This window comes from Saimiri boliviensis, chromosome 5, assembly GCF_048565385.1.
Source record: "Saimiri boliviensis isolate mSaiBol1 chromosome 5, mSaiBol1.pri, whole genome shotgun sequence".
In the NCBI taxonomy this organism is placed as follows: domain Eukaryota; kingdom Metazoa; phylum Chordata; class Mammalia; order Primates; family Cebidae; genus Saimiri; species Saimiri boliviensis.
This window is the reverse complement of record NC_133453.1, coordinates 84,784,016-84,811,833: the sequence shown is the minus strand read 5'-3', so window position 1 is coordinate 84,811,833 and position 27,818 is coordinate 84,784,016. Positions and strand designations below refer to the sequence as shown.

At 36.5% G+C, this 27,818-nt stretch overlaps 1 long non-coding RNA gene across 1 annotated transcript; it reads left to right on the top strand.

Annotated features, from left to right (window-relative positions):
- Positions 1-34: 34 nt before the first annotated feature.
- On the top strand, positions 35-22,031 carry LOC141584465 (uncharacterized). The gene is made up of 3 exons (XR_012517523.1): positions 35-103; positions 537-655; positions 21,928-22,031. It is a non-coding gene; the product is annotated as an uncharacterized LOC141584465 (long non-coding RNA).
- Positions 22,032-27,818: the final 5,787 nt, after the last annotated feature.

The window sequence follows — 27,818 nt, the reverse complement described above, 5'->3', positions numbered from 1 at the left end:
GCTACCGCGTACAAGCTCTCTTGCCTGCTTTCATGTGAGACGTGACTTTGCTCCTCATTTGCCTTCTGCCGTGATTGTGAGGCCTTCCCAGCCATGTGCAGCTGTGAGTCAGTTAAACCTCTTTCCTTTATAAATTACCTAGTCTGGGTATATTTTTATTAGCAGCCTGATAACAGACTAAAATGTGCTCTGTCCTTTAAACAAGTTTGGGTTTGAATTTGCAGACACCGAAACCAAGTTTTGCTATTTTCAAAGTTACACAAGAGCATGAAATGCAGTCTTTGAACAACAAAACTAAAAAGAAAATGCATTCTCACCCTCAGAATATTCTCGGGTTTATTAATACTTCCCATAGCAAGTTGAAACTATGGTTTCAAATGCCCTTGAGGAAATTTGTTTAAAAGGCAGGAAAGGGGTTGTGGACTTTGGTCTATTTTTATGCCTCCCTAGAAATTCTCTACGGTTTTCTCACAAAGTGCTGAGAATGATGGCACTACTAATTACTCTCTGGTTGATTTGTTTGTTTGTCCCTGCAGGATGATATATTGAATTTGTGAGGAGAAAGTGAAACATGTCTGGGTCTAAGCAAGAAGTGAATATCCGCCGGCAGATTCTGTACAAGATGATGGGGCTGGAGGAACAATCTACACCGCAGGTAGGTTGACTTGTTACCTCAAGTACTTCATGATTCTGAGCAAGGGGAGACCATGAAGGAATGATACCTGGGAAGTTTGCTGCCATAAATATTTGAGTTTGTAGAGAAAATGAGTACACTAAGAATTTGCCTTCCGGTTCAGCATGCTTAATCACCTTTTAAAAAATGCAGCTATCAGTAAAGAGTTACATGCTTTGTGCATAGGTAAGAGGAAATTCAGAACACAGACTCAAGACGAAAATCCCATTTTAGCATTTACTAACTGTATCACCTTGAGAAGTTAACTTGGTCCCTTCAGGACTCAGTGTTTTCTTCTGTAAAATGGAGGTAGTAGTAATATCTACTTGGTATAATTGTTTTGAAGGTTAAGCCAGATAATTCACATTTACTGATTAATAACAAAGACTGGAACACAAGTGCTCGAAAAAGATGATGATGATTACATTCTCATGGAACTCAACTTGTTCATGATTATACCCATGATCTGAGTTTTTCCTCAAAATAATTAGTAGCTTCACTTTCTGATATGGTTGAGGAATAAGATTTCATGAGACCAAGAAGAAAGTACTATATTATTTTTCAAAAAAATCTGTAAAATTAGAACAAAGAAGGTTTTATTGTATTGGTGCAATTAAAGTTGTGTTCTACACTTAAAACCTAGAGGAAGGCCAGACGCAACGGCTCACACCTGTAATCTCAACTATTTGGGAGGCTGAGGCCAGTGGATCGGTTGAGCCAACAGATTGAGAACTGTCTAGGCAACACTGCAAAACTCTGTTTCTACAAAAAATACAAAAATTAGTCAGGTGTGGTGGCATGTGCCTGTAGTAGTCCCATCTACTTAGGAGGCTGAGGTGGGAGGATCACTTGAGCCCAGGAAACAGATGCTGCAGTGAGTTGAAAGTTCCTATTAACTCTAAAATGAGAAACAGCAGGGAACTTGGCACTGATTTTCATTTATCACTATCACCTGGATGGCTAGTGAAACCCTGTCTTCAAAAAAAAAAAGCTGGAAGAAGGGCTAAATAATGAACGCTTTTTGTTATATTTGATGGTAATGTTTAGTAAACTGTGAATAAGTGACTTCTCAGGGTCACTGAGAGAAAATCACAGGTGAAAAAACAAGCCTCACGTATGTTAAATCCCTAAGGTATCTGTATCTTTTTTATTTATTTATTTATTTATTTATTTATCTTTTTTTATGAGACGGAGTTTCGCTCTTGTTACCCAGGCTGGAGTGCAATGGCGCGATCTCGGCTCACCGCAACCTCCGCCTCCTGGGTTCAGGCAATTCTCCTGCCTCAGCCTCCTGAGTAGCTGGGATTACAGGCACGTGCCACCATGCCCAGCTAATTTTTTGTATTTTTTTTAGTAGAGACGGGGTTTCACTATGTTGACCGGGATGGTCTCGATCTCTCGACCTCGTGATCCACCTGCCTCGGCCTCCCAAAGTGCTGGGATTACAGGCTTGAGCCACCGCGCCCGGCCTCTTTTTTATTTTTATGCTGCTCTTTCTACTCCTTGACGGTTGGCTCTTTAAATACACTAATGAAATTTTGAGGCTAAGAGTACTTCCAAGTTTTACTACATACTTGTGAGGAATTATGTTACTACATGTGATGGCCACACAGATGATGGATAATGGGGCTCCCAATCTTTGGGGCACTGTAGGCATGCGAGCCAGACGAGTGTTGTGTGCGTTGAGTATCAGGCTGAGACTCTAAACCCAACAGACTTCACAACAGGGGGAAAATGTGCATTTAATATAAAAGATTTGACTGTAAGCAAAATTGGTAAGATTGTGTCTGCCACTTTACAAACATTTTACTTCTCCCTATTCTCGTGACTATGGTCTTGCACATTTTATGTGATTGCAAAGATCAGACTGGCTGAAGGCTGAGTTGCCTCTCTTGCCATGGATCTTTATTTTCAAATTACAGAGATTCTAATGTGTTATATAGTCACTTTGGCTTGAGTTAATGTTGAGTTAATCTTACCTGGTTAACTTACTTAACCTTTCAGACCTCTCTCTATTCCTGTCACCTCTTAGGGATTTCGTGCTTGATGCCCGGTCAAAATCGGGTATCTTGCTCTAATTGCCCCTCTCCTCAATGAACAAACCAGAATCCTTTTTTCTTTTCAGAGCACTTTTCTTCACTAGTAATTCACATTTGTTACTTTGGTTATTTCATTGATGTTCAACTTCCCATTAAACTATAATTTCTGTCAGCATTAGCTGTGCTTCCTTGGCTCACATATATTTCCACAGTTCATTGCAGTGCTGGGCACCAAGTAGACACCCAACAAATATTTGATGAGTGAACACTTGCTTTGGATATGATGGAGACATAACTCCTGGGTTCATCATAAATAATTTACCCATGTTCATTTTGAGATTAAAGTTTATATGGAAGTAGTATTAATAGTTTTTTAGTTTTAGTTTTCAGAAAACTCAACAATGAAATTCCTCAGCCCTTTTCTCTAAAAATAGATCTTTCCTTTTGAGTACAGGATGTCACTGAGTTTGTGTTTATAATGGTACTCAACAAATGGATAAACCAATAAATTAAAGTGACAGACTGGTGATTAGCCACCAGTCTTTTGGTCCTGGTTAAAACTTACGTGATAGTGGAAGTTGCGTCATGAGTTTCATGTGTAAGTGCAGTCCTTTTACAGCCTGACGTGCTCTGCCCACAGTTCCATGGAGAATACTTTGATGACTAATGCAGGCATAAATATCTGAGAAATAGTAGTACTAGCAGGATATCAATGATCTGTGCACCACCTGTGAAATGTGAGCTCTTAAATATCTTTGGTTTTGCTGGTTTATTTTGGTAATTTAATTACTGTTTTATCCCAGAAATCTGCTGACTTGACAGGCCCTCAAGTTCCAGGGCACAACTAGGAACTCCCCAGTTGTTTCTAGGCCATTACCAAAATGGTACTTTATAGATACCTTCAACTATTTTGGTTGGCTACCAATGGAGCTTCTTCCCATTCTGCTCTGAGTTTGTCTTGGGTCATTTCTCCTATTGGAGAAATTTTACTATTGCTGTGATCTAAATGAGAATGTCACTACAATGTCAAGAGCTGCTCATGCTCTCCTCTGTCTCCTCTTTCTGTCTCCTTTCTCTTTCTCTCCTATTTTTCTCTCTCTCTTCTTTCTGTCTCTTTCCCTCTTCTCTCTCTCTCTCTTTCTCTCCTCTCTTTCTCTCCCCTCTCTCTCCTCTCTTTTCTCTCTCTCTCCTCTCTTTTTCTCCTCTCTCTCTCCTCTCTCTCTCTCCTTTCCTTCTCTTTCTCTCCTCTCTCTTTCTCTCCTTTCTCTCTCTCTCCTCTCTCTTTCTCTCCTCTCTCTCTCCTCTCTTCCTCTTTCTCTCCTCTCTTTCTCTCCTCTCTCTCTTTCTCTCCTCTCTCTCTCCTCTCTCTCTCTTTTTCTCCTCTCTCTCTCCTCTCTTTCTCTCCTCTCTCTTTTTCTCTCTCCCCTCTCTCTTTCTCTCCTCTCTCTTTCTCTCCTCTTTCTCTCCTCTCTTTCTCTCCTCTCTCTCTTTCTCTCCTCTCTCTCTCCTCTCTCTCTCTCTTTCTCCTCTCTCTCTCCTCTCTTTCTCTACTCTCTCTCTCCTCTCTCTCTCTTTTTCTCCTCTCTCTCCTCTCTTTCTCTACTCTCTCTCTCCTCTCTCTCCTCTCTCTCCCCACTCTCCCCACTCTCTCTCCTCTCTCTCTTTCTCTCCTCTCTTTCTCCTCTCTTTCTCTTTCTCCCCTCTCTTTCTCTCCTCTCTTTCTCTCCTCTCTTTCTCTCTTCTCTCTCTCCTCTCTCTCTTTCTCTCCTCTCTCTTTCTCTCCTCTCTCTCTCTTTCTCTCCTCTCTCTCTCTTTCTTTCCTCTCTCTCTCTTCCCTCTCCTTCTGTACCAGTAGTCAAAATGCTGGAACAGTGTTGATTTCCATGCAGGACAAGGTAGATGTTCACTCCAACATCTTGACATACCTTCCTACTTAGGATATGAACTTCCACAGTCTCCAGGGAATCATTCCTGCAGATTTGGCCCATATTTCTTACAGGCACCCAGTTCTATTGAACACTTATGGCAGACATACTGTTCTACACCGACTGAAAAAGGGAGGCTCATGCATCCTAATATCTTGTCAACTGTTTTCCTTTTACCCCTCTTTCTTTCTACTACAAAGAGGGAGTGGATGGAATTTAAAGACAGAAAATTGGTGCTTAAGCAATTGACCTCTTTAAAACAAGTTTTAATGTCTTACCTTAGCAGTGTCTGTAGCAAGAATTTTCAGGGGTACCCTAAAAATAGACTAATTTTATCTGTCACCCCCTTTTCTCCTACTACTGTTTCTCTTCCTTGTTAGAACTGGGTCTTAGTACTCCGCATTTAAATATCGTTCCCTGTATCTTTCTGGCTGTCTATGTAGCTGCATATTGTTTCTTAGCCTTTGAAAGTGTAATACCTCCTCTCTTCAGTCCTTAGCAACCTAGGTGTGAATCTGATGTTACTAATTCACAACAAGCAATAAAGAAGGCTAGATAGTGCCAAGAGATATTTCCATTGGAAATATTTGCTAGCCCAAATGTATTTCAGGTAGACAAATATGTAAAAAATTATGTTATTGAGAAAAGTCTTTTGCTCATTTCTTCCAGGAAGTAACATATATAGAATCAAAACTTGAGTCACAAAATTCCCTTCCAAACTAGGATCTTGTCATTTCATCTGATTGGCAATACTTAGGTCATTTAGTAAAGGGAATCAGACAGGTGTTAGTTATAAGGTGTGGGATCCAGTAAAATGCTATATTTTGAAACCTAGCATCATAATTTTTTTAACTATAAAAGTACCAGTGTGAGCAAAGGAAAATAAATTCAGCAAAATTTAAGGAAATAAACATCTGATTGTCTTTATCCATTCTTAGTTACTAATAACTTTTAATTTTAAGCATAATTTTGGTGGGTTTAATTTTTTTCATACACAGTAAAAACATATATTTTTAAATATTAAATTTCCTTTATACTACCTCTTAAGAATTTTCTGTCAATGGAATTGCTTTTATTCAGATTCCCCCATGGAGAAAATCATTTGTGGCCTTTAATTGCTGGAGGTCCATGATGGAGACCTGGATTTATCAGAAGGCAAACTTTCTTTCTTATTTTTAGGCTTGGCTATGAAAAAGATGGTTTGGACAGGAGTGTAGTTAAGTCCATCACCACATCCATCCCCTTATTTATTCATTGTATCAGCCAGGAAAGCCTTTTTTTTAAAAAAAAAAAAAAAAAAAAAAAGACAGATACTCGCTCTGTCACCAGGCTGGAGTGGAGTGCAGTAGCACAATCTCAGCTCACTGAGACCTCCACCTCTCAGGTTCAAGCGATTCTTCTGCCTCAGCATCCAGAGCAGCTGGGACTGCAGGCATGCCATCACCGAGCCCAGCTAATTTTGTAATTTTTTTTTCTTTAGTAGAGTTGGGGTTTCACCATGTTGGCCAGGATGATCTCAATCTCAACCTCGTGATCCACCCACCTCTACCTTACAAAGTGCTGGGATTACAGGTGTGAGCCACCATGCTCAGCTCCAGGAAAGCTTTTTTATGGCAACTGAATTTATCCAGTTCTTATATGCATTTATGGCAGGTTATAACATGTCCAAATTTGGAGTCAAGAATTAAAGAGATCAGAAGAAAAAATCTCCAGGGAGGCTTAGTTATGTGGGAGGCAGGCCACCACAGTGCTGAACTGGAAACTCTTTAGACAAGCACATGGACCAGAATTGGCAGAATCCAGCAATAGCGCTTAGTCTAATTAAGAGTTTTCTTCAGTGATATTTTAAAAGTGTAAATTCAGTTAATAGGCAACAAACAGTACTAAGAACATTCAGAAATTCAGGTAGTTACTTTAAAGAAGAAAAGCGAATAAGCCATAGGAGCTAAGATATTTATTTTATTTCATGATCTACAAAAATTGTGTATATTTATCATGTTCATGGTTTTATTTGAAATGTATATATTTTGACATGGATAAGTAGAGCTCATTTATATATGCATTATCTTACACACTTAACATTTTCTGTGGTGAGAACACTTAAAATTTATTCTCAATTTCCATGAATATATTGTTTTTAACTGTAGTCACAATGTCACATGATAGTCTCCTCAAACTTACTTCTTCAATCTAACTGAAATTTTATATCCTTTGATCAACATTTCCCTTTCACCACCCTAGCCTCTCTTACTTATTCTAATTTCTACTTCAAGTTCAACTTTTTTAGATTCCACATGTGAGATCATGAAGTATTTGTCTTTTTGTGCCCATCTTATTTCTCTTAACATAATGTCCTCCAGGTTTGTCTATGCTGTCACAAATGACAGAATTTTTCTTCTTTTTGAAGGCTGAATAGTATTCCATGGTGTGTATATATCACATTTTCTTTATCTACTCATCCAGTGACTGACACTTATACTGTTTCCATATCTTGGCTCTTACAAAACAATGAGTGCAGGCCGGGCGTGGTGGCTCAAGCCTGTAATCCCAGCACTTTGGGAGGCCGAGGCAGGTGGATCACGAGGTCGAGAGATCGAGACCATCTGTTCAACATGGTGAAACCCCGTCTCTACTAAAAATACAAAAAATTAGCTGGGCATGGTGGCGCGTGCCTGTAATCCCAGCTACTCAGGAGGCTGAGGCAGGAGAATTGCCTGAACCCAGGAGGCGGAGGTTGCGGTGAGCCGAGATCGCGCCATTGCATTCCAGCCTGGGTAACAAGAGCGAAACTCCGTCTCAAAAAAAAAAAAAAAAAAAAAAAAAAAACAATGAGTGCAGGATTGCAAATATATTTTTCTTTTGGGTATATACCCAATAGTGGAATTGTTGCATCATATGGTTGTCCTATTTTTAATATTTTGAGGAGTCTGCATACTGTTTTGCATAATGCTTGTACTAATTTACATTCCCACAACAGTGCCCAAGGGTTTTCTTTCCTCTGTATCTTTGCCAACACTTGCTATCTTTTGTCTTTGTGTTAACAGCCATTCTAAGAGGTATGAGCGATTTGTCATTGTGGTTTTAATTTGCATTTATCTGATGATTAGTTGTTGAACATTTCATATACCCGTTGGCCATCTCTGTGTCTTCTTTTGAGTAAGGACTATTTGGATTATTTGCCCATTTGTAAGTTGAGTTTTTTTGTTTTCTTACTACGAGTTCAAATGAAACAACTCAGATATCTGTACCTTAATATTTTATTGAATATTGGAAATATGAAAGTACAGTCACTATATATCCTAAAATATGTTAGCATGATCACATAGTAAATTTACTGAACTTACATTTAAATGAGGGGAATTTTGTCTTGTTTCCTCCAATTACCACCTACCTGGCTAATGCTTTCTTCTTCCAGTGTACTTATCTATGAAAGTGGTTTATGTGGCCTGTCTTCCTCATAGGGTTAGTGTGAAGCTCAAATGAGAGGATGGAAAAAACATGCATTTAAAGTTAAGTACTAAGAAGAAGAGTAAATAAGAAAAGAGGGTCTAGAGTTAGTAATAAGTTGGGTGGCAGGTGTAGTGGAGTAGAGGGAGGAGTCCACAGAAGGAATTCAATTCCATATTCAGATTAGAGAGATGCAGGTTAGAGCAGGAGTCCCCAACAACCAGACCAGAGACTGGTAACAGTCTGGTCCATGGCCTGTTAGGAACCAGGCCACACAGCAGGAGGGAAGTAGCAGGTGGGCCAGCACTATTACCTGAGCTCCACCTCCTGTCAGATCAGCAGTGGCATTAGATTCTCAGTGGAGTGTGAATCCTATTGTGAACGGCGAATGTGAGGGATCTAGGTTGTGGCTCCTTATGAGAATCTAATGCCTAATATCCTGGGGTGGAACAGATTCATCCTCAAACCATCTCCTTCTACCCATGGAAAAATTATCTTCCATGAAACCAGTCCTTGGTGCCAAAAAGTTTGAGGACTACTAGGTTAGAAAGACATGATGAAAAGGATAATAAGCCTACATGAACATTCTTTTGTTGCCTTGAGAGATGAAACCCAGATTACAGTCACCTCTTCTCATTGTCCTGAATATGTAGATCAATTAATGCTTGATTTCCGCACTTTACTCTGTATTTTTAAAACATAATTACTGTCTCATAATTACTGTTAGAGCAGTCCACATGAAGTGACATTATTTTCTGGATGGTTGTATTAACACATAGACCACTGTAATACGGTAGACCTATAATAAACAAAATGAAGCTTCTTAAAGTCAGGTTGTTTAATCCTTATCTGTGCACATGTTGTCCCTCAGGGAAAGAAAGAAACAACTATTGGGTGCCCACCAACCTTAGGTCAGGAAGTATGCCCATCTCAATGAGTCCTCATGCCCATCTCATATGGAAAGTCTATTAACATATGGGAAGATGAAGGTCTGTTGAGGTCAAGTAGACTGAAGGTTGGTTCTCTAGAGCCATTTGGAAATTCTTAATTGTAATTAAGTTAAAAAAAATTACACTGGACAGGATCAACAAACATTTATTTTATTCCAATACTATTGCCTGAAATAGGGCAGAGAGCATAGATCAAGTTTTTATACCCAACTCTGCTGAGGCAAAGTCAGGAGGGTTTTTAAGTACTGAGCTCTGAGCCTAGGAGAAAAGTACAGGAGGACCGCAGGGAAGATGTTGATCAGTGGGGTATATTGAACACATTGGGTTATAATTGAGTTTGCAAATGTTTTGTCTGTGATTAGGCCCTCTGTGTTTGCTAATTGGTAACTTTGCTGTGAAGACATGTTCCTACTCTCACAAAATGACTGAGAAATAGGGATGCTATCTGCTCCAATGTTCAAATTTCAAAGAGTTGGAGTATTGGTTTCTGAGCTCAACAGTGTAGTCATTCAGTTTGGGTGATTGCATAATCTAAGTACTTAGACTCACAGACACTGTTGTTGTCAACTGCCTCCCTTCTATAAACTCCTTTGATTTATAGATTCTCGGTTTTCTTTGAGCAGTAGCACTCTCAGGGAAAGCATGAACCTCCACAGCTTCTGAAAATGTATCATGATTGGCCAAAGACAGGTAATGTGAGTATTTTCCTATTTTTTAAATGCTCATTTATAAGTAAACATGACCCAGTACTGACAAATAAGATGTAAAAGAAGTATTCTGGGTGCCTACTGAGCAGAATATTTTCCTCAGATATAAAGGAATAGCGAGAAATCTTGCCCCTTTCTTCTGACTTTGGATGGATTGTATGGCATGTAATGCTTGAGGCAGCCATCTTGCAACCAAGAGGTAACAAGCTATAATAAATGATGAAAAATCAAGTTCTCCAATAGAGTAGAGAGTTAGAGCCTGGATTCTTAATAATATCACGATATTCTATACAACACTTAGAACCACTTAGTTTGATGATCTTTTGTGTGAATGATAGTTCTTTCTCTCATTTAAGCCACTGTTAGTTAATTATTGGGCTTGCAACTGAAAGCATTCTACTTGATAATGTCATAACATGATGAGTGAAAGCTGAGATTTATGAAGAGGTTGCAGAAGTCATCAATAATGGAAAACAGTGTTTATGTTTCTGCACATAGTCAGAATTCATCTCTCCTTCTACAACTTAATAATAGAAATACTTACCAGAGTTTCCCTTGTTTTAAAATTGTTGATGTGTGTTTCTCTTCCCTATTGGACTCTGGCTCTCTGGAGAATGAATACTATGTGCTATTTTTCTTGGAGTCTCCTCCAGTTCCAGTTTAATGCTTTGTGCATGCTATTTGCCCAATAAGTGTTGAATCGAGTGAATTGAAGTTTGAGTTTGACAGCTTAGTGATATATGAGGAGCTGAATCATGTATGAGTTGAATAAAGTTCTTATGGAGATAAAAATGTTGGTAGGATTGAACATGTTCTCTGTGAAATGAGTGACAAGGAATCTCCTTAAATTGGTCTTTGCACCATTACCATTAAGCATCAGCACTTGAATTATCAGGTGTGGGTCGAATAATATAGAATTAGATAGAATTAATCCAAAATAACCCCTTTAACTTTTCATTTTCTTTCAGTAGTAAACATCTGGTATGCCTGAAATCACTATTTAATTTTTTTTTGTTATTTTTGAAAAGCTGTCTACTATCCTTAAGTACCATGTGAAACTACTGGCTGTACCTCAATGCCTTTCACCTCAGCAATAGAATCATCATGTCAGTTTGGCTCATTTTCCCTGCAAGGACAGTCATGTGCACTGATAGTGAAGTTAAAAATAACTCTCTCTGTTTGGAATTCAGGATGAGTAGGAACCTCATCAGCCTACAAGGCCACAGCCTTTCAGAACTGTCAACTGCCACTCAAGGGAGTTGACATAGCTGCGAGGCATTTTAATACCAATATTTTCCCCACAGTCTAAAATGATTCATGATTGTGCAAGAGGGAAGGAAATCCACTAAGCGTGTGAATGCAAATGGTCTTCTTTCTTAAAGCCATGTGGGTTTTTATTTAATGTTATTATCTAATTGCCTACGGAGCTCTAAGGTGTCATAGGAAGCTCTACAGTCATGTAGCCTTTTGACTCCAGGGAGGTCAGTGCTTATACTATCCTCTACAAATTATTGGCTATTCAGTTTTTAAAGGTTGCCAGACAGGGAATTTTGTTAATATTAAATAGAACCTGACCTTATATTAATTAGCATTAGAGAACAGAAGTTATTTCATCTAATAAGTTAAGCTCTGTGATACTGAAATAAATGATGTATCAACATGTCTTTATTAAGGGCAAAGACGTAGCCATTTTAGGCAAGTCTAAAAATAAAGTTTTAAATTTCACCATGAAAAACTTAACTGAGGAGATTCTTAAACTTTATTCTCTCTGAGAATGTTAGTCTCTCCCTAAGTTCTTCTCAAGACAGCTCACTTCAATCCTGAGCCTACTAACACCCATCATTCCTACCCTTAGCAACCATGTCAACATGAACCACAGGAGATTCTATTGCTTCATTTTATACACAACTCTTTTTATGTGGGGTTAAGTGTGGCTCCTTCCTCTCTATGAAATGAAGTGTATAGTTCTTGTATCTCAGAAAATTTGTTTATGTGCTCTCTCAGCCAGAGACAGATAAATCTAACTAAATAATGTCCCAAGTCTGTACGTGAATGTCTACAGAAATTTGCTGGGAGAAATTTTATAAGATCTAAGTAAATGATCTTTGTATTGAGTCTAATTACTTAATATTATTTTTAAGATGTCAGTTCTTCTCAATTGGATCTACATATTCAAAGCAATCTCAATCAAAATCCAAGCAGACTTTTCTGCAGAAATTGACAAGTAGATTTTAAAATTTTATAAAGACCTTTAATAGTGAGAATCTTTTTTGGAAAAGAATGACAAAGTTGGAAGACTGACCCTATATGATTTTAAGACTTATTCTAAAATGACAGAAATTATGAGTGTGGTGTCAAGGCTGACAAGCAGATTAATAGAATAGAGAATCTAGAAATAAATCCACACATATTTGGACAACTGATAACTGACAGAGCTTTAAAGACAATTATGTGGAGAAAGAATATTATTTTTAACAAATGGTGCAACAACAATTGTAGCTCTATATGCAAAAAGAGGAAAAAAATAATCCTGATTCACAGCTCACACCACTTACAAAACTTTAATAAAAGAAAATGTGAAGCCTAAAACTGTTAAATTTCTATGAAAAAGCAAAGGAGAAAACATTGTTATCTGGACCAGGCAAAAATTTTTTAGCTATGACACTGAAAGTATAATCTACAAAAGAAAAAATGATGAGTTCTACTTCATCCAAATTAAAGTCTTCTGCTCTCAGAAAAACACTATTAAGAAAATCAAGAAACAAGCAATAGATTAGAAAAAATATTTGCAAATTATAAATCATGGATTATATTCAAAATATAAGAAGAATGTTTGAACTCACAAATGTGAAAATAGAAGGGCTAATAAAAATAAGCAAAAAACGTATACTTTAAAGATATTTGGATTGCAAAATCCAATTTCATTTGTTAATAGACAAATTCATGTTAACAGTCACTCTGTATTATCTTGAAAATCTTATTAAGATAATTGAAATGAAAAAGTCTGGCCATATCAAGTATTATCAAGGATACAGAGAAAATGGAACTCTGTAAACTACTGATAGGAGTATAAGATGGTACAACCACTTTGGAAAACAAGTCAGCAGTTTCTTAAAAAAAAAAAAAAAAGATACAACTACTAGATTATTCAGCCATTCAACTCCTAGATATTTATCAAAGAGCGTATTCACACACCGACTTTTCCAAAAATATTTATAGAAGTTTTATTTGTAATAGCCTCAAACAACCCAAATGACCAGATACAGATAAGCAACAGATAAACTATTATTTCCTTGTATGGCTATACAACAATAGTACTAACCAGCAGAAAGGGACATACTATTGATACACACAAAATTGTGAATCAATTGCCCCCAAATCATGCCATGCGTTAGAAGCCAGAAAAAGAAAGAGACTATACTATATAATTCTATTTTTGCAAAATGCTAGAATATGCAAATTAATCAATAATAGCAGAAAGTAGATTATTGCTTGCCTCTGAAAAAGGTTAGGATGTATAGGAGGATGAGATTGGTGAGGAGAAAATGGATGGGTTTGATGGATTTTAATTATCTTTATTGTGGTGATGATTTCTTAAATAGATACATATTTCAAAATATATCAAATTGTATACTTAAGTTTGTATGGCTTATTTTGTGTAAATTATACATTGATTAAGCTGTCTGAAACTTCTTCCTCAGCTCCTGCCTTCCATGCAAGAGGACTTTTTCTGTTGGGTTGACCTAACCATCCAGTCAGGTCTTGCATGTTAGCATAAGCTAGATAATTCAGTTCTAGTTCACTTCTGCAGGTTGCACGGCTGGGTTTTGAAAAAATAGTCACCTATGTCCTGGCAGGAGGAAGGCTCACATGTTTCTAATGCAAATATATTACTTCTCTTCATTACAGTGGCAAATCCCACCAAGATTTGACCTTTAAAAATTGTTTACGTATGAGTCAGGTATCAGTTGTTGTGACCACCCAATTTCAAGGGACACATGCCAAGCTCTCTAAGGGATTCTCTCTTAAACACCACCCAACTTGATTCAGTAAGACGATAATTATTCCCTTCTCTGAGCAGAAAGACATAAAGAAAGAACCTCTGACAATCTTCACAAAGCAGTTTTCCCAGACATTCTCATTCCTGGTGACTCTGAGGCTTCCTTTAGGCAGCCAGAGGGTGGAAAGAGGGCTAGTCTTAACTATTGCTTTAGAAAGTGAGAATTCATATGTTTGTTGGCTACTTGTGTGTCTTCTTTTGAGAAGTGTCTGTTCACATCCGTTGCCCATATTTTATTAGGGTCATGTGATTTTTATCTTTTTGACCAATTTAGGTTCCTTATTGATTCTGGATAGGGTGTTCATTTTTGTCAACTTTATGGAAGAGCAGTTGGTTATAGTGTGCAGCTTTACTTTTGGCTTCTCTATTCTATTCCTTTGGTCTATGTGTGTGTTTTTTTTTTTTTTTTTTTTTTTTTTTGTACCACAATCATGCTGTTTTGGTTATTGTAGCCTTGTACTATAGTTTGAATTCAGGTAAAGTGATGGCCTTCCCACATTGTTCTTTTCACATGGTATTGCTTTGGCTATTCAGGCTCCTTTCCTGGTTTCAGAGAAATGCAAATCAAAACCACAATGAGATACCAACTCAGCCCACTCATAATAACTATAAATAAAAAGAAAAAATAATAGACGTTGGCGAGATTGTGGAGAAAATAGAATACTTACATACTGTCAGTAGAAATGTAAATTCATTCAACTTCTGTGGGAAAGAACTGAAACTAGAACTGCCATTTGATCCAGCAATCCCATTATTGTATATCTACCAAAAAGACACCTGCACTGATATGTTTATTGCAGCACTGTTTATAAGAGCAAAGACATAGAATCAACCTAGGTGCCCACTAATAGTGAGATGGATAAAGAAAATGTGAGATATATACACCATGGAATACTATGCAGTCCTTAAGAAGAGTAAAGCCATGTCCTTTGTGGCAACATGAATGCAATTAGAGGTTATTATCCTAAGTGAATTAATGCAGAAACAGCAAACCAAATACAGCATATTCTCACTTATAAGTGGGAACTAAACCCTGGGTACACATGGACATCATGCTGGGAACAATAGACACAAGGAGCTCTAAAAGGGGGAAAAGAGGGAGGCAAGGATTGAAAAACTACCTGTTGAGTACTATGCACACTATTGGGGTGATGGGTTCAATAGAAGCCCAAATCTCACCTTTATGTAACACACCCATGTAACAAACTTGCATATGTACCCCCAAATCTAAAATTTTTAAAAAGCACAAAGAATGTAAGAGTTCTTTGGCATATCTGTTCTAAATTTACCTTAGCCAGAAACCTCAAATAGTGTCTCCTATTTAAAAGGCTAACATTTGATTAAAGAATGAAGCAGGAAAATGCCATAAATGATCTGTAGTAAATTTGTGTTAATGTAGTTTTTATGTTTTGGTAACAAAGCCAAAAAATCATCTCTTTGCATACTCTAATAATTTTTTAAGATAGAATATCATATAAAGACTATTGAGTATGCAATTATTTTGACTCGAAACTATAGAGTGAAAGGAAAGTAATCATTATGGGAAAAGATGGAGAATTAATCCATTGTTTTAGTTTTCAGACTAATTTTGGGTAGTAGAGTCTTTATCATAAAATTTAAAATTATAAAGATAGTTTTGCTTACCCTCATGATTACTATATTTTAAAACCATGATCTACCCAGGTACCTGTAATCTCAGCACTTTGGAAGGCTGAGGTGGTAGGATCCTGGGTTTGAGCCCAGGAGTCTGAGATAGGCCTGAGTGACACAATGGGACTCCATCTCTACAAAATTAAAAAAAAAAAAAAAAAAACAAGTCATGGTGTACACACCTGTAGTCCCAGCCACTATGGAGGCTGAGGTGAGAGGATCACTTGAGCCTAGGAGGTTGAGGCTGTAGTGAGCTGTGATTGTACCTCTGCATTGCAGCCTGGGTGACAGAGTGGGACCTTGTCTCAAAAATAGCAAAACTCAATAGACAAAAGCAGGAGCTAATGAGATTGATGCCAACAACATCAACAACAATAATCATTATTATTTAAAAATATTCATCATCACTTTTATGTGCTATGATCAGAAAGTTTCCATATAAATTTAATACATCAGAAAGATATACCTATGATTGGAAGAAGTGATTTATATCTGATATGGTTTGGCTGTGTCAGCACCCAAATCTCAACTTGAATTGTATCTCCCAGAATTCCCATGTGTTGCGGGAGGGACCCAGGAGGAGGTAACTGAATCATGAGGGTGGGTCTTTCCCTTGGTATTCTCATGGTAATGAATAAGTCTCAGAAGATCTGTTGGGTTTTCAGGGGTTTCCACTTTGGCTTCTTCCTCATCTTCTCTTGCTGCCACCAGGTAAGAAGTGCCTTTAGTTTCCCATCGTGATTCTCAGGCCTCCCTAGCCATGTGGAACTATAATTCCAATTAAACCTCTTTTCCTTCCCCGTCTCAGATATGTGTGAAATGGCCTTTATCAGCAGTGTGGAAATGGCCTAATACAGTAAATCGGTAGTAGTAGAGAGGAGCATTGCTGAAAAGATACCGAAAAATGTGGAACGACTTTGGAACTGGGTAACAGGCAGAAGTTGGAACAGTTTGGAGGGCTCAGAAGAATACAGTAAAATGAAGGAAATTTGTTGAATGGCTTTGACAAAAGTTCTGGTAATTATATGAATAATAAGGTCCAAGCTGAGGTAGTCTCAAATGCAGAGGAGGAACTTGTTGGGAACTGCAGCAAAGGGGATACTTTTATGTTTCTGCGGAGAGACTGGTGGCATTTTGTCCCTGCCCCAGAGATCTGTGGAACTTTTACCTTGGGAAGGATGATTTAGGGTATCTGACTGAAGAAATTTCTACGCAGCAAAGTATTCAAGAGATGACTTGGGTGCTGTTAAAAGCATTCCATTTTAAAAGGAAAACAGAACATAAAAGTTCCGAAAATTTGCAGCCTGATAATATAGTAAAGAAAAATTCATTTTTTTCAGGAGAATTCAAGCTGGCTGCATAAATTTGCATAAGTAGCAAGGAGCCAAATGTTAATCACCAAGGCAATGAGGAAAATATCTCCAGGGCATGTGATAGGTCTTCATGACAGCCTCTCCCATTACAGACCTGGAAGCCTTAGAGGAAAAAATGGTTTCATGGGTTGGGCTCAGGGTCCCTATGCTGTATGGAGCTTAGGAACTTGGTGTCCTGTGTCCTAGCTACTCCAGCCATGGTTAAAAGGGGCCAAGTACAGCTCGGCCCATGGTTTCAGAGGGTGCAAGCCCCAAACCTTGGCAGCTTCCACATAATGTTGAGCCTGTGGGTGCACAGAAGTCAAGAATTGAGGTTTGGGAACCTCCACCTAGAAGATGTATGGAAATACCTGGATGCCAAGGCAAAAGTTTTCTGCAGAGGCAATGTCCTCATGGAGAACCTCTGCTGGGGCATTGCAGAATGGAGCCCCCACATAGAGTCCCTGCTGGGGCACTGCTTAGTGGAGCTGTAAGAGGAAGGCCACCATCCTCCAGAACCCACAATGGTAGATCCACTGACATCTTGAACTGTGTGCCTGGAAAAGCCACAGACACTCAATGCCATCCTGTGAAAGCAGCCAGGAGGGAGGCTATACCCTGCAAACACAGCAGTGGAGCAGCCCAATATCATGGGAAACTCACCTTTTACATCAGCGTCACGTGGATGTGAGACATGGACTCAAAGGAGATCATTTTGGAGCTTTAAAATTTAACTGTCCCACTGGATTTTGGACTCACATAGGCCCTGTAACACCTTTGTTTTGGTAAATTCTTTTGTTTGGAATGGCTGTATTTACCCAATGCCAGTACTCCCATTGTATCTAGGAAATAAATGCTTGGTTTTGATTTTATAGGCTCATAGGCAGAAGGAACTTGCCTTGTTTCAGATGAGACTTTGGACTGTGGACTTTTGTGTTAATGCTGAAATATAAGACTTTGGTGGGCTGTTGGGAAAGCATGATTGGTTTTGAAATGTGAAGACATGAGATTTGGAGGAGCCAGGGGCAGAATGATATGGTTTGGCTGTGTCCCCACGCAAGTCTCAGCTTGAATTGTATCTCCCAGAATTCTCACATGTTATGTGAGGGACCCAGGGGGAAGTAATTGAATCATGGGGTGGGTCTTTCCCATGCTATTCTTGTGATAGTGAATAAATCTCACATGATTTGATGAGTTAATCAAGGGTTTTGGCTTTTGCTTCTTCATCTTCTTTTGCTATTACCATGTAAGAAGTGCCTTTCTCCTCCTGCCATGATTCTGAGGCCTTCCCAGCTATGTGGAACTGTACGTCCAATTAAACCTCTTTTTCTTCTCAGTCTCAGGTATGTCTTTATCAGCAGCCTGGAAACAGAGTAATATAACATCCAATAGCTCAAAATTATTAGCATGTATACATAACATTTATTAATAAACTCAATAAAGCAGAGAATAATTGTGTTTCAATAGTTATTTGTAAATACTTTAAAACAATGAGTTATCCTGCCTTGATTACACATCATAAAAACAGTATTTAAGTTCACTTTATATATAATAAATAGATAAGTTTTGACTGCGATTCTTCAAATCTGATAATGTGAAAACTGTGACTTAATTGTTTACTTTCATCACTAGTCCAGGAAGAAATGTTTAGTTTACTTACTAAGAAACTGTCATTCTGTATTCTTAGGAGGCCACCTGTTGTCAGACAACTAATGCTAGGAGGATAAAACATATGCTGGAAAAATGACACCTAAACAGCATATTTGTTTTATACTTTCCACAAATTAAATTATGTGGCACTAACATCTAATAGCTCTTACTTCACTACAGGTAGAGTTTTAATGTCTTTTTGTCTTAATGTTTTAATGTCTTCTATAAACAAAGACAAAGAGGGAATTACAAAACATCTTACATATCGTGGTAATTATTTTATATCTGGATCTAGACTTTGATCAAATATGGGGCACTCTTGGTCACTACATCCTACAAATAAGGAGTTGGATAGTATTTGGCTTGACTCGTTCAATGAGCAGTTAGGTAAAAACTGACTTAACTTCAAATGCTTTAAAAAATTTAAAAATTACAGATTTATTTTTAAATGGCTGAATTATTTATGTACCAATGTAATCTTTCACACTTTCCCATTATACAGAATTGGGATTGTTTGCATTAGCTAGATGAAAACACTCCATCCTATGGTTTTTGTTTATTCTACTTGCATCTTTCGCTTCTCCTTTGAAGTCTGCTTTCCTCATCTCCTCCACATTTTAGATGTTAAAGTACTTCTGCTCTCTTTGTGGCTCCTCATCCTTTCAAAACTGGGAAAGCATTTATTTCATCTTTTTAAACTTGTTAACCAATAGTCTGGTCATATTTTTCATTTCAAGGAGTTTCAGCCAATGCTTTAGCTCAACCAACCACTTGTCTTTTAAACCTTTCATTTCTAATCAGAAATGTGGATATCTTCAAGCATATGACAAGATATTTTGAGTAGCCAATAGGTCCCTGCAATTATACTATAGCAATCTAAAAGAATCCTGTTAAGGATTAGGATGACTATAATGTTCGGATTGACAAAGAAGTAGGAAGGCAGAAAGATTTGTCTCCCAGATAATCGCCTCAGAAATTTTGGAATTGAGACCAACTGCATCTACAGAGCTTAATGAGGGATAAAACCACCTCTGTCAATTTAACACCAGCATTTATTTGAGGAGAAAGAAATGCTGCATTTCTTATGAAGGACTTTCTTTTGTACTTCTTTTATATGTAGGAAAATGATGGTATAAAATAATAAATAACTTTAGGAAATTCCTGAAAATCAGTTTTTCCAGACAAATAATTTCCTCACCCGAGTAAACAGGTTTAATAAACTTTTGTCCAGCAAAATTTTAATAAACCTAACTGGAATCACTGAAACTAAATGCAAAATACTATAAATACCTTATCTGTCTTCCGTTTCTGAGACACTATTATCAAGATGTTGTTAATCCTTTCTGATATAACTTTAATAAACTTTGCTTTGCTTCAACAGATTAATCTGGTGGTCCTTTGGGGGTGGGAGAGCGGTAAGGTAGTTGACAAGTCTTAAATACATTTGTAATGGGGATTGTTTCTGCTGTTGTCATTTTCTGAAGTTGACTTGTTTTAGCACAGATGGCCCTGTAAGGGCCCTAGGGTCTCTTCTCTGCGCTAAAAACACTAGGGAAATATTCTGTTTCTAAAGCTATTGCAATTTTGTTTTTACAAACCTGCCCTAATTATAAACTGGAACTTCTTGGAACACTTCCCCATTTCTGATTTCTATTTCTAGAAACTATATTTCTGATAGAGTTGTCTAAATTTGGATAATTTAAATAATCATTTCTAGCAAGGGATTTTAGGAATATATAACAACTGAGGTCTCTGAATGCAAATATTTGAAGATTCTCTAAGCTTGTCTTTGGATGTGTCTTCTTTATGAATAGGCAAGACACTTAGACAAAAATATCTGTCACTCAACTAATAATCGTGGTTGATTTAGCTGATTTGTCTGAAATTATCTTTTCTCCTCACAAGAGCTACCTGGAATCTTCCTGAATGACTTTATTTGAAAGAACAACTTTTTAGAAGTGATTTATCACATTGTAGAGTTCACAGAGCAGGACAACAAAAGGGTGTACTCCAGATTAGAGATCTGTGAACACAATGCAATTGCTTCTTTATTTTATTCTCTCTGAGGCCTAAATGAAATTATAACGATAAGGTACTCACTTCAAAGTAACTTCCAACAAAAATAAATTAGAAAGTTATTAATGTGACTTAAAACTTAGTGAGAAATGGACAGGCTTCAATAAATAAAACTTTTCCGTCTACATTCAGAATGATCAGAAATTACATGAAGCTATTTGAACCAATTTTTGGTTTGTAAATGTGTAGGTGATATTTTTCATAAATGAAATAAATTGCAGCATATGCTACCTTGAGTTTCAAGATAAAATATTTACAAATTAATATTTTCTGAAATTTAAAGTATTTTTATAAGAGATACTGTTAACGAATGACTAGGAGAGAAAATATAACTTATTTTAGAGAAAAGAGTTAATACTTATAATACCCAATGAATCCTACAAGTAATATGAACATTAAAATGTAAAACAGGGAAAAAATAAATAGGTAATTATAGAAATTGAAATATAAATGGTTAATAATTATTTGAAAACATTTAATTTTGCTAGTAGCCACATAAATAAAAATTAAAATACCAATTGCATAAAACTTTTCAGCAAACATATTGGCAAAAATTTTAAAAGTGGAATTATAAAATTTTAGTGTGCACATAAATATCCGGGAATGTTTTTAAAGTGCAGATTGTTTGTTAGGTCTGGGAAGGGACCTGAGAGTCTTTATTTCTAACAAACTTCCAAAAGATGCTGATGTTGGTCTGAGATCCACACACTGAGAATAAAAGGCTTAACAGGCACTTAAAAACCCACTGACAAAAAAAAATTCAGCCAGGCATGGTGGCTCATGCCTATAATTCCAGCACGTTGGGAGGCTAAGGCGGGAGAATCACAAGGTCAGAAGATGGAGAACATCTTGGCCAATATGGTGAAATCCCGTCTCTACTAAAAATCCAAAAATTAGCCAGGCATGGTGGCAGGTGCCTGTATTTCCAGATACTCTGGAGGCTGAGGTAGGAGAATCACTTGAACCCGTGAGGTGGAGGTTGCAGTGAGCAGAGATCACACCACTGCACTCCAGCCTGGGTGACAAGAGGGAAACTCCATCTCAAAAAAAAAAAAAAAAAAAAAAAAGAAATTATCTCTTAAGCCTGAAAATAGTGTGTAAAATCTCATATACAATAGACATTCCTTTAGGCTAATTCATTATTTCTAAGAGGGCAACATTAGGTTTTATCACAGCCAATTGACATTTTACAATGAAATCTCATGAACCAATTAGCATTGGAGTTCATCAGATTAGCTAGTTTTCAATGAAGCATGACATTGCAGAATGGGATACAGAAAAGTTATGTTCCCACTGGAAACAAAAAAGAGGCAAATATACAGAACACAAAGAGATGGCTAGGTGGAGAGGTGACAGGGCCTGTGTGGCAAAATGACAGTGTCCTTCCTGTCTTTACAGGGGATCTCTTAAAAGAACAAGGAGCAGTATGAGGAAAGGGAAGTGTGTTACAGATGGATTTTCATCCTAGACATCAGCACAGAGGGAGCCCTGAAAACTGTGAGTATAGCGTGAACAGTGGGAAATAGAAAGGTAAACACTTTCTGGTTGTATCTGTTTTTAAAGACAGTAGCAAGTACTGTATAGTGTTGGGGTTTAAAAAGAAAGTGTTTGGAATATAAAATCATTCTTCGGTTTAAAAATACTGAATTTAATAGAATTGATTATTTTCATGCTAGAAATAACCTAATTGCCTAGTGAAAAACTAAGAAATACAAGGAATTAAAAACATGAATCAAATTGTTTATTACTGCTTTATTTCTCATAAACCTTGTGATTATAGGCAGATTCTAAAAATCAAGTTTAAATCCACTATGTATTGCTGTGCTCAACAAAGCCAGTGCAGTAAATACTGTGATTTTCTATAATGTTCAGCATCAGTTCTCCTCATGGGTAATTCTGCTCAGGGCCTGGCATCCCAGGGAAGTTAAAGCAGCAGAACAGTGTCTACTTCCTGGGTTTATCTATATTACACTCCTCAGAACGCCTTTAGAATTCTGACTTTCCTGTCAAGAGAGGACTATGCTTGCAATAAGGGTCCATTGACTGGCCTAGTGTGTGAACATGAAACACAACATAAAAAGATTCAACAGGGCTGTGGTATTTGTACGACGTCTACATCATGAATTTTTCAGAGGGGTGACACAGTAAATACAAAGATGTTACACAGTCTCATTATCTTTCAGAGGAGGCGTGTCAATACTCTTTTGAAACAGAGCTATGGATTAAAAGCTAGCTGAAGGATAAAGAAAAGTTAAAGTGTAATGATCATTTTTAATGAATGAAGGGGAGCTATCAAGTGGAGTGCTAAAGAAATCCGTGTGCTATCTCACATTTAACATCTCTCACATTAATCACCCAAAAGAGAAGGTAAACATGTTAATTAAATCAGCAGATGATACTAAATAAAGCACATCATTAACTCTAATAGAGGGCAATATTTTCATAAAAGAGACTCTTCGAATTGGGAAATGAGATCATAAAATTCCAAAGTGAGATGTTATTTTAAAACATTCCGTGTTTATCAAGATATCAGCATCTGGTAATAGAAAAAAAAAAAAAAAAAAAAACTACAATATCTTTTCCTTCTCTTCCTCCATCTCCTCCTTCCTTAACTGTTTATTATACAAAGTTCATTATGGACAAAATTGAAAATAGGCATAATTAAAACAAATAAACATTAATAGATACCTTAACATTTTGCTTTGTATTTTCCAGTTTTATGTATGTAACACATTCACTAACATTTTTTAAAGTTTCTCTGTTTAAACTTTTTAATGGCAATCTCTTTCTCTATTAAGAAAGTTTATTTAAATATTGTATATCCTGTCTTATCAGGATATCAAGACTTATCCATGTTAGCATGTATCAGAATGTTCCTTTAAAGCCTGAATAATATTTCATTTTATGTATATACCACATTTTCTTTCTCTATTCATCCACTGATGAACACTTGGGTTGCCACCCTTTGGCTATTTTGAATAATGCTGCTGTGAACACAGATATAGTCCCTGCTTTAAGTACTTTTGGAGATATATTCGGAAGTGGAATTGTTGTATTACATAATAAATTCTGTTTATGATTTCTTGAGAAACTACTATACTGATTTCAAAAAAAAAAAAAAAAATGCTGCACCATTTTACATTCTCACCAGCAATACACAGGATTTCCACTACTTTTCTTTGAACGATAGAAGATTCCATTTTTTATCCCACAAATATTTGGAAAGCTTTTTTCCTAATATCTGATATCCCCTATTAAAATACTAAATTTGCTCAAGTAGAACACTTTTCTTTTTATATAAATAGAAAGGAATTTATAAATGATAAATAAATGCAAATGTGACATATGCCAACTTGCCATTGCTTTGATACTGACCTGGTATCCTCTATTTTTCAGTCTGTCAAAAATATCCCAGATGTTTCTGTCAGCCATGAGGAATACAAAACTTTGTGATTAAATATTTTAAGTCTTTTAAGAAAAAGAATTCATAGAAAATTTTAGGTATAGAAAATGCACTTTGTTGTGATTTTTACTCACTGCCAAACAGAGACCAAAAATAAGGAAGAGAAATAAATAATACTCCATAAATTAAAACAAAAGCTTGATGAAATCTACTATTTCCGTTCCGTCCATTATTGTATAACACGCAAGCACAACTATCTCTCCATTGCTTAACATTCCTTTCTTTCAAGGCCTCTTCATAAGGATCACATATGCTTCTGTGGGTATTGATTGCATGCTATTGAACAAAGGAATACATGGAACACTGATCTGGTTGATATTTTTACCTAGTACACATATCATTTCAAATTATTCCAATTCTTAAGAAAGGTTAGTAGGGCATGACATTAGATTGTCAAGCCTGCAAAACTTCTCATCCATTTCAGTGGTCGTAAGCCATTTCAACAGAGATAACTGTAATTGCTGACTGCAGGGTATGACGGGAAAAAAAAAAAGAATCAAATGGGAAGTTTTAAAGAGAACTGTGGTCAATGAATACATCAGTAAAGTGAAAGTGTTAATTGTCCCTTTCCTGCCTACAATTAAGAAGGCTTCAAAAGATCTTGACTTTTGCTCCTTATCTAAAAATTGATATTTGATTTGATTTACCTGATTTACTAGTTTTTTATTCTAAGCTCTCAAATCAGGGTGAATTATAGACTCCTAGTTTTGTCTGCAATAGGACTAACATACGTGGAGCATGTGGGATTTGCGAATAGTGATCTTTGCTGGGCCAACAGCCTCAATGCCAGCCTAATTGCTCCAAGTAGTAGTTTGTTCCTTAATGAAGATTCCACAATGTAATTGTTGTTGAAAAATAATGATGACTTTAGGACAGATGGCAAAGTGGCAAGATGGGGAAATTGTCCATATAATTCTGACTCTAAATCCTGAGCTTGATGAAAGACAAGCCTTTGAATGAATACTCCAGGAGAGGTATTTATAACAGCTCTGAATCACCCACTTACTGCTCAGCTCTTCATTCTCCTTTCCTTAAATAATGTAAGCTTTGCCTGTAGGGCTGAAAATACGATGCCAATATTAATCTTTAATTAAATACTTTGAGTAATGCCAAAGCATTGTTATATTTGTGCCTGTGTGTATTCCAAATTCCAAAATGCAAAAATAAAATTGGAAGTCTAGAAAAATATAGTTTTAAAATTAAAGCATAAATAGCTCAACCATCTGGATTTTTTTAGATTAAATGTGAATACCCCTTTTTTGGCTTTGGTGGCTATAGACCTATGTTCAAACATCATCTGCTTCAGCACATACCTCTCCAGGATTGTGAGCATACAGACACATCTCTCATTTAATTTAATAAAGGAAATATTTGGTACGTTGCATCAAAAATTAATTTTAAACTGATCCATTACTATTCTTAAACCAATAATTTGCTTTTTTGGCTAGAACATCTACTATATTAAAATATATTGTACTGTCAAAATTTTTCTTGATGTAACTTTAAAACCCAATTAACCAAGCATGAAGGAAATTACAGATTTATTACAGCAGATGTTTTTAAGCTAAACTCAGTAAAATACTGAAAATTTAAAAAGTTGTAAATGTAAGTTTATATACACTTTATTTTTTTAAGTGATTTTAACATTCATTTAATTGCCGTTAAGAGTGGTCTGTAAAGAATATCAAAATATATACAGTGTTATGGTATACGTGTTTTACAAAGGATTTTGCCTGTTTCTGAGGTTCTTTATATACATATACATATGTATCTGTCTTAGAGTGGACATGCATAAATCAGAGCACACATTAATTATCTCATTGGTTCAGTACATGCGTTCCATTTGCTGTATCAGCCATTTTTATTAACCACTACTACTGCTTAGCTATTGACAATGTGGGTACTTTACTTCACAGTCTCCCTTTGTGTTGATAGATCTGTCTAGTTATGAATGATATATTACAACACATTTCTAGTGTTCATTCATTTTGGAACACTTCTTGAGCACCACTAAATAATACAAAGTGCTACATGAGCCATTTAAGTGAAGATAAGATCTAGTATTAGAAAGGTAATTAGAGGTCTTATCGTCAAAAATATGCATGACAGGCTAAGGATTTGGGAATTTATTTGTAGAAAATAATAAGATATTGGAGGGTTTTTAGCTGAGGGATGACACATTGAATTTGCATTTTTCCATGGATCATTCTGGCAGTAGCATGAAAAATGAATTTGAGTTCAGAAGCAAAAGTGTGAGAGAGACAGAAAACACTTCTGCCAAGTGGAGGCTAGAGTCTAAGACAGTAGACTGATTTCAGGAATATTTGGGAGAAAAAAATTCACAGAACATAAATCAATTTAGGTGTAATTGAGATAGAGAAGATAGAGGAAAAAAATGACATTGAAAGAAAAACTAATATTTCAGTTTAGGGTTTGTGTTTGGCTTTTTTTTTTTTTTTAATTTTATTTCCAGTTGGAAATGTATAGCAGACATCTGAAGATATAAAGTTTAAGCCTGGAGGATAAGTTTAGGATTAAATGAGATTTGAAAACCATCATTTTTGTAGTAGGTAAATCATACAAATAGGTGAAATTATGAGAATACTTAAAATGAGAAGAGTAATAGGACAAGATCTGAGTCTTGAATTGTATGACTTTTAAATTTGCAAGGATGGGCATGTGAAGAAGGGGTACTTGGAAGAGAAAGTGAATGGGCAGAAAAGTTGTGGAGCAAGCAGAAGATACACTCATTAAGGCAAAAGAATAGAGCATTTAAGGAAAGAAAGAAACTTAAATAGTGTAAAGTGATATGGATATGAACAAAAACACTCACTTTTAAATTTGGCAGTTTATGAATTGTTACTGATCAATGAAACCATCTTTACAAATCTGCTTGCCTCTTTCAACAGACTTGACAAATTATGCTAAAAAATCTAATTATTTTATTGATGTTATATTTTTCTATTTTATATGAGGAGGCAAATCAGTATACATGTTTATACGATGTTATTAAATATTCTATATTTTTCCAATTATGCTTACTCAGTTCAATTGCTAAAATGAGTATTATGAGCTCATTCAATGAGAAGCTTTATATAATACATCGTAATTTTCCTGGATATGTTTTCACTTCACCCTAGTAGAGCAATTGGGGGCAGTAAGGGGGAAGGATGGGATTTTTACGTATGCAAAATCTAGTCATTGGATGAGGGTTGACTTAGAGAGTGGTGTAATTTAGGAAAGGCGTAATTTCCCCTGACTGTTTTGGTCAAGGGAAATTTATGGGAAGGGACTAGACTTCCTGTCATTGAGTAACATGCCCAGCAGCTAAGGGAATGGTGCTCAGTCCTGAAACCAGGTTCTGGGCAACACCATAGCCTTTCCTCATCATTCTTGTAAAATTAACACACACAACCTGGCATGTAGTAAGTTGTTAACTGATCTTATTACATGTTTGAGTAAAATACTTAAAGACTTTACATGGCTACAAGACTTTGCATTGCCTAGCCCCTACAAAACTCTTCATCCTCAATTTGTACACTTGTTCAAGTTTCCCTCACCCCCATCTACATTTTATATTTCCTAAACTTGTCATCCTCCTAGTGTGCAAATATAAAGTTTCCTTTAGCTAGAATTCACCACCATCTCCCAAATTCATAATTACTTTCCTTTAATTCACAACTCAAAACCAACTGACCCTCTGCAGGGATTTCCGTAACTCCTAAAATATGGTGTTTCTCCTGCTTGATATTCTCATGGCATTATGTGACTTTCTTTCAAAGCATTTAAGACCGTTGAAACTAAATTGTTATTTGGTTGACTGTTG